The 8,156-nt window shown below is 42.8% G+C and overlaps 1 long non-coding RNA gene across 1 annotated transcript; it reads right to left on the reverse strand.

Moving 5' to 3' along the window:
- Positions 1-240: 240 nt before the first annotated feature.
- On the reverse strand, positions 241-1,248 carry LOC106886125. Its single transcript, XR_001411578.1, has 2 exons — positions 1,171-1,248; positions 241-654 (listed from the first exon to the last, which is right to left on the reverse strand). It is a non-coding gene; the product is annotated as an uncharacterized LOC106886125 (long non-coding RNA).
- Between the last annotated feature and the right edge of the window lie 6,908 nt (positions 1,249-8,156).

An 8,156-nucleotide genomic window follows, 5' to 3' on the forward strand; every position in this document is an offset into this window, starting at 1 on the left:
TGGATGGGGTCCTGAGCAACCTGATCTAGTTGAAGATGTCCCTGCTCATTGCAGGGTAGCGTGCAATAGATGGCCTTTAAAGGTCTCTTCCAACCCAAACTACTCTCTGAATTGGTGAAAAGTGCAACCCAAAACAAACTGCTCTTTATTTGACAACTCCCTTTCTAAAGCTGAAGTAATGTGGGGAGAAGGGAATAACAAATATCTGAAATGCATATATAAGAGCTTTGTCAATCTTTCTGAAATATCTATCATATATATTTAATCTTTATTGTATATGGTATAAGATTTATATTATAACAACAATAATTGGCATTTTTATGGCACCTTTCCTCTGTAACAACTTTCTTCCAGAGATCACAAAGCATATTTAGACATACCCATCAATGAAGCCTCTCATAATCACTGTGTGGGTAATGAAAGTTATAGCATTTGCTTCCCTCCTGTCACTTCAGGATTTAAATCACATGAATCTTCAAGGCTTAGAAGAAAAACAGCAGGAGAAACTTGTGAAGGATCCACCTGCCTTATTTTAACATGCTACGGTCATTTCTCCAGCTCAGTAACAGCTCTGGGGTCAGCCTTGGTTGGAGCGATTTCTTCTCCCTTACTCAAAAACAATTCCAGGTTTTGGGGAATCTTTAGATCTTCACTCTGTTAAAAATTTCAAAAGGTGAATTTGGGTGTGATAGTGTGTGTGACAGCATGATGGAGAGGTTAAGCCTGGCTATTTATTGCAGATAAAAGAAGTAATAGAATTGTAAAATAAGCATTATTTTTTTAAATCAGTCTAGCCTGAGGCACAGTTATCTGCAGAGATTTTTCCAAGGCTATACCAAAACATTTATATTGCGGACTCAATTATTTATCAACATGAAATAGATACATCATCTCAGGCATCACCTTTTAAACCTGGAGAAGTTAGCGACTTGGTAAATAATTTTTTGAAACCTGCCTGCTTTTCAGAGCATTATTTTTCCTATTTCCATGCAGTTAGTGACATGGTTTAGTGATGGATTTTTATGAGAGTTAGGCTGATGGTTGGACTAGATGATCTTAAATGTGCCTTCCAACCTAGACAATTCTATGATTTTAAGAGGAATCCGATGTGAAATTTTCTTAATTTGTTCCATGCTTTTTTTTTAGATAATATTCACAATGCCCTCCCACCTGGCATGCAGGATCTTGTTTTATTTGAAATATATAAAGCTTTTGAGGAGCTCGTGTCTCACTTCTTTGAAAATCGTCAGGCTTTTCCACGATGTTTTCAAAGAGGACTTGTCTGTGGGCACAAATAGGAGTTGGAAATGCTTACTGATGGCTAGGAAAAAAAAAAAAGGAAAAAAGACATTTTCTAGGTGTATTTTTGCTGCATTTGTGACTAAAAATGCACTTGGCAAAACCCTAAAAGGGGGAGGAAATCACGATGTGGCCCAGGCTCCCCTGGATAAGAAGAATCAGGACGAAGGCTGGGGTAAGGCTGGCTCTTCCCTAACCTCTTGCTGGGATTTATGGTCATCTCGTGATCCAAGGGCTGGAACTGCCATTCCCACACCAGAGGGGTTTATGGCTCTCTTGTTGTTTTAAAGTGATTTGTGCATTCTCTGTACGCGTTATGAAATTGGTGTGGGTTGTAATTTTTTTTAATCTCTGAAAAGCCAGACTTCTGAGCCACTGAGCTTCCTAATCACAGGCGTGGAAACTCCTGAACTTTAACGAACAGCGTTATCTAAGTAGTCTTCTTTCTGGTTTTCCTGGGTGCCTTTTCAAATTGCTTTGGGGAAAAATCAGTAATAATGATTGTTTATAAAGCTTATGGTTAATGCTCTGCAATTCCATTGCAAACCTGCTGAGTCACTGGGTAACAGTTTAATTCCAAAGCTGGCAACATTTCTCATCGATTGCCCTCTATATAAAAATCTCCACATTGCATATGTATGTAATTAACAGAAGATAAGGCTGTTCTATTTAAAGGCCATGAAAAGAAGAAAAATCCTTCAAGTTGTACCCTGATTGATTTCAAATGAACATGAAATTTTAACAAAACACCGTCTGTGGCGTGCAGTATGAGGATTCCCAGTGTGCAGGGAAAGGCTTTCATGATAACACTACAGAAATCAAAATAAAGAGTAGAAACTACTTAGGAATTCACTAGAAACCTTGGAGGGAGCTAGGAATAAAACCCCTCATCTGTAGCGCTTCCATGAGGAAAGAAAAATAAATGTTTACTTACTAAAGCGTTTATTTCTAAATTGTCAGGCGTGGCTGCCCTTTACAGGAAGGCGGGTGCATGACTGGCAAGGAAAAAGAAAAAATTAACTGGCAAAATAAATCCTGTGAAGAGGAAGGAGATAGAGCAGAGAGGAAAAGCTCTGTGATAGAAAAGGGCAATGGATCAGCAGAAGTTTAATGGTATGTGCAGAAATGACGATGTCTGGGGTTTTTTTAATTTTTTTTTTTTCTTTGCAGTGAGAAAAAACTATTAAGCTTCTTTTAAGTCATTCCTGCTTGTATTTATCCCCCACTTCTTCCTTTGTAGTTGTGTTTTTTGTTGTTTTGGGTTGTTTTTTTTTTTTAACAAGAAGAGATGGAAGATAAATTGCTAGTTGTAAAGAGTGCTGCAGGGGAAACACTGGGGATATAACCACCTAATTATGAATTTCCTGAATGTGCAACATGACCAGGAGCAACTGGACAGGATTAGTGCTGTACGTTTCATCTCCAGCTGTTTCATGAATACCAATCTACAAAAAAATCTTCCAAGAAGAACATTTACTTCTTTTTTTTTTTCTTCTTCTTTCTGTGCCCCTACTCTTGGCTTTAACAATGCAAGCAATATTGCTTTGTTTTCTTTAGAGCATGAACTGAAACAAGAGCTTTCAACAAAACAAAACCAAAGCAAACCTAACAAGCCAAAGAACTGCACAGCGTTAAGGAGATTTAACTGAAATAGTCACAAAATATCAAAGGAACATCCTGCTCGTTGGCAAAAGTGGAACTAACACTGCAGAGATGCGTGATTGTCAGACAATAAATGAGAGTATTTTCTTCTGCTGCAGTGGTCAGAAGTTATTGTTTTGAATAAGCACAACTGGTGCGTAATCTTCATGGCAGGCTTCTTGAATTGGGTAAGCGCCAACGCTCTTTGGAAGCTCTTGGCAGATGGGAACTTATTTAAACTTATAAAACCAACGTAGACGAAAAAATGTCAAAAATGCTCTGTGTCAGTCCTCAGCTTGCAAGCAGACAAATTACGAAGACAATGGTGCTTCTCATGGAAGGGAGGGCCACAGGAACATTTTCTTTCCATGATGCCTTTGTAAAGCTTAAGAAACAACTAATAGAATAATATCCCTGACAAACAACAACGTCTGTTGTGTCAGAAATCACAGCTTTAGAATAATGGCACTGGCGTTTCAAGGGCCTCTTCTAGCTCATGGTGAAGTCCCTGGGTCTATTGTGACTTCTAGCAGAGTCTGAGTGGGCAGATTTATTGCTTAGTAGTAGTCTGAGAGACCCAAAGTCCAAATTAAGGACTTGCCCATTAGATGTAATAAAAGGATGTCCAGCAGGTAACTGGTTTTATCACAGATTGACATGCAATGCAAAGTTACTGTGCACCCCAATATCAAGAGAGGCAGATAATTTTTATTTCAGAATCTTGCAGCGATTAGTCCTTTGATCTTATCCCAAGAATAAGATTTTTTGGGGGGGCTTAATTTCTGCACGTGTTACTGAGCATGAGAAATACAGACCTGTGTCCTAAGAAGGGGAAAAATCTGCTAATTAATACCATGAATACAAACTCCTCACCAAACTCGGTCAGTTCATGAATGCAAACCCATGAATATAGGCTCAGTGAATAACTGGCATTCATTTCCTCTAAATAGAGAGGTACAGATAGAAATCCTGGTTCGTGCTGATGTTTACATGCCCTACTTATTTAAAAAGAGCGTCCTGCAGAATTTTGGATTCCCCACAGCAAAAGTGACCGTTAGGAACTACGAACCATGCTTACCCAGATCTCGCTTGTGCCAGCCTCCGTGGGCAGTACCTAGAAAATAAAACAGTGTCGAGATTGAAGGAGTTCAGTATGTTTTAATTTGTACAATCTAATCTGCCTTAAGGTTTCGTTTTTTCAGATAAAAGATCGAGAAGAAGACTACTGTGACCAGATAGGACTGTACGATTTTGAGTAGCCAATTGTTTAAGTGATTTGTGATACATAAAAAGACAAGGGGCCCCGAAATGGTTTGTTACCAAGAAAAAAAAGATCGTACGGTCTCTTCTTTATTCTGGGGAAGGAGCAAGTGACGTGATCACAAGGGGGAAGGAGGAAAATCATAGAATCATTGAGGTTGGAAGAGACCCTTGGGTTCATCAAGTCCAACCATCTACCCTACTCTACAAAGTTCTCCCCTACACCATATCCCCCGACCCCACATCTAAATGACTCTTAAACACATCCAAGGATGGTGACTCAACCACCTCCCTGGGCAGCCTATTCCAGGATGGTTTTGGTAAGGAGATGACCCAGTTTGCTCTGAGTATCTTATCCTTCCCACCTTGCAGAGTCCTTCCCCTGGCAGAGCGAGGTCTGGGTGAGGAACTCTGCAGGGGCAAGGGGTCACCAAAGGTGTTTCTTGCTGAATATGTCTCTCTCTCCATCTAAGATGCTGCTGGCCCTGAAAGTCTGAACCCAGAGCTCTTGCTATGGATAAATGCAACCTGTTAGAGACCAAGTCTGGAGCCAGCCCACCCAACAGCTGCTCAGAGTCATAATAATGCACGTGGAGAGAAAACTCCAGCCAGCATTTGAGCAGAACCATCCACCCCATACGCCAGTGCTACGTGGTACTAAAAATGACTGAGGGCAGTACATCCCAGTGGAAAAAAACAAACAGTATTCAGCAAATAAATCAATCAAAGCATTCTCTGTATACTGTCAAACAGCACTGAGGCCAAGATCTCAGCCTGCCTGCCCTGCGGAATACAGAACGTGCAGCTTGTGGGAATAGTAAAAGTTTAGCTCGAATCCCATCAGAAACCTGAGGGAAAGTATCCTGTGAGAATAAAACCCGTCTTTGCAGACTTTTCAGTGGTGTCTGATCTCTGAGGCCACATCCTGCTTGTAGGGACAGAGTTGGCCCAGGTTCCCCTCTGGAATTTGTCACCCAACGGGATGGGGATGATGGCAGAATACAGGAGTTAGAGTTGGTTTGGATCCAGTCACTAGTGCTTGAAGTGTTACTGTGCGGTGGCTCAACAATTCCTGCAGGAAAGGAGTTTAGGGGGTTTCTGCCTGGTCCTGATGCATCTGCAGCTTGGGAATGACCGTCCTGGGGACACGGATCCGAAGGCCAAAGGAGGAGAAAGCATTGTCCCTTCATCCTGCTCTTCTGCAATGGGTGCACATGGGAAGGGAGCCGGATGAGCCGTGCTACTGCGTTTCTGACGCCACTTGCTTCCTGAATAAACAGAAAGATCTCACCGTGATAGAAGAAAAATATGGATGTTATTGAAAAAAAACAACACCCAGACTCATCAAAACAGAAAAGTTAAGTTCATGGCTTCGGTCTGTATTTGTTTGGATGACAGTTTGGGTCACTCATTTTCTCCAGGGTAATTTGTCCATCCCTGCTGTGTCACCCCCTTAACCTAATCCTTTTCCTTTTTCAGGGGCAAAAGATGTTTCCTCCTGGTCTGATGAATGCCCTTCCTAGATGAGCTGGCTCAGGGAATAAAGCATTAAAGAAACAGTTTTATCTGTTATTTACGTAGGAACTTTCTGAGGAAGAGCGGTCCTTGCTCCACTCTCCCCTGCCCTATCCCTGGGTTTATAAGTCGTGCCCGATTTCCACAGAACCACTTTGCAGTTGCTGTTAATCACATCTGCTCCTTCTTCATCAGGGCAGAGTGGCAGAATAGAAAGTTCTCCAAGGAGAAGGTGGGTGTTTGTTCCAAGCCCAGGCTGCTGTTGCTCTATTTTTCATGAATTTGGCCACTTCTGCAGTTCCAGGCGAGACTGGAACTCTGTTGTGAGTTGTGACTCTCCAAATGGGAACACGCTCAGACGTAGCCTTCCTCTGGCCCATCTAATAGAAAAGCTACAAATCAGTCCTGTGCTTCATCCCCTTTCTCTCCTCCATTTCTTTTCATTTTGCTTTCTTCAGATTTTATTTTGTTTACTCCTCAATTTAAATTTTATCTTTTCTTGTCATTTTCCAAGTCAGATCAGTGATTATTTTTTTTTTTCCTTCCTAAAGCAACGCCTTTGCTCCCTCCCTCTGTCCCCTTTCTCAATCTTTTCCTTCACAAAACACTCTGCAGGACCAAGGAAAGGCTTTACCACCCTAGTGAATAATTAATCTCATCTGACTCTGTAACTCAGTCCAGGATCATCAAAAAGTCTGTGTGTTTTGGGTCACTAATAAAACAAAACATTTCTCTACTTTTAGATTTTACTCATTACAAAAGCTTTTGCAATTAAGGATGAACAATACTTTAGTGCTGGCCGACCATTTTACATTGAAAAATCCTTCCCATGGGAAAATGCTGATTATTTATTTTCATAGGAATTATCTATTTCAGATAGCTTTATTCCCATTTTCCTGTGTTTTGATCACTTAAAAAATAAAAAATACCCAGCCTAGTTGGGCATGATGTTTGGGTTTTAACAAACTTTTATGCCAAACCCAGTTTTCTGTAGCGTGAGTTTCAACAAGAAGTCGAGCATCCAGGAGTCTTCTGGGGAAAAAAATATGTTTCTGTTGATATTTTACTGGAAGCTGATAAAAATACACCTGGGCCGCCTGAGACCCCGTGGAGTTTTGTAGGTTCTGCAAGGAAACCTTGCTCTGGTGGGTAAAGTAGATCAACTGCTGAGAGAAGCTGCAAGGAAAAATAATATTGGAAGAATATAGCAATGGAGAGACGGCAGAGCACAAGCAGTTTGGGTGATGAGCTTTTGCAGAGGAAGGTTAGCTACCCAAAGGATTACAGCCAAATCAAAAGACCCTTCATAGCGTGCCTGTGATCTGTGGTGTGGGTGAGGCCGAGTCCTATTTTAAGCTTTTCCTGTAACCAGATTAAAGCTCTAGTCATGACTCCCACATTGCTTGGATGCAGTGCTGAGAGGTAGATGACCACTGTGGTTCCTTGGGGCTCTCTTCCAGAGCCGGGGGGATAAACTTCTCTCGTTTTTTGGGCTGCAACATTTTAAGTATCTCAGAGCATCTCTGAAAAGCGTTGCCTAAAACTTCTCCTGCTACTCCCAGCTGGTGAACACGAAGGAACGACCACACTCATGGGATCAAAGGTTCTTCTAGTTTGCTGTTTTGCCCCCCTAAGGGTGTCCAGCTCTGGGGGCCCCAGCATAAGAAGGACATGGATGGGTCCAGAGGAGGCCACAAAGATGATAAAAGGGTTGAAGAACCTCTGTTGTGAGGACAGGCTGAGAGAGTTGGGGTTCAGCGTGGAGAAGGCTCCAGGAAGACGTTATAGCCCCTTCCAGTACCTTAAGGGGGCTTAGAGGAGAGATGGGGAGGGGCTCTTTATCAGGGAGTGAAGCCATAGCATGTTGGGTAATGGTTTTAAACTGAAAAAGGGGAGATTTAGATGAGGTATTAGGAAGAAATTCTTGACTGTGAGGGTGGTGAGACTCTGGCCCAGGTTGCCCTGTTGGGTAATGTTTTAAACTGAAAAAGGGGAGATTTAGATGAGGTATTAGGAAGAAATTCTTGACTGTGAGGGTGGTGAGACTCTGGCCCAGGTTGCCCTGAGAAGCTGTGGCTGCCCCATCCCTGGAGGTGTTCAAGGCCAGGCTGGATGGGGCTTGGAGCAACCTGGTCTGGTGGGAGGTGTCCCTGCCCAGGGCAGGGGGGTGGAAATAGACGAAGGTCCCTTCCAACCCAAACCATCCCATGGTTCTATGACACACAGGAGCGCGCAGGACCCATACCCAAGATCCCAGCCTTAAACCATTTGGACGAGGCTTTTTCCTCAGTCAGAAGTGGCATTTTTGGGACCAACCTCCGCCCCGGACCCTGGAGGCCGCTAAGGGGTGGGCGGCTCGGTGGGCGCTTGCTGTTCCAGGGGCGATACCTGGCAGTAAGTACCGACGCAGGAATCGGGAGGAACCGGGGCCGGACAAGGCC

The sequence above is a fragment of the Calidris pugnax genome, unplaced genomic scaffold (genome assembly GCF_001431845.1).
Source record: "Calidris pugnax isolate Ruff unplaced genomic scaffold, ASM143184v1 scaffold52, whole genome shotgun sequence".
NCBI lineage: Eukaryota > Metazoa > Chordata > Aves > Charadriiformes > Scolopacidae > Calidris > Calidris pugnax.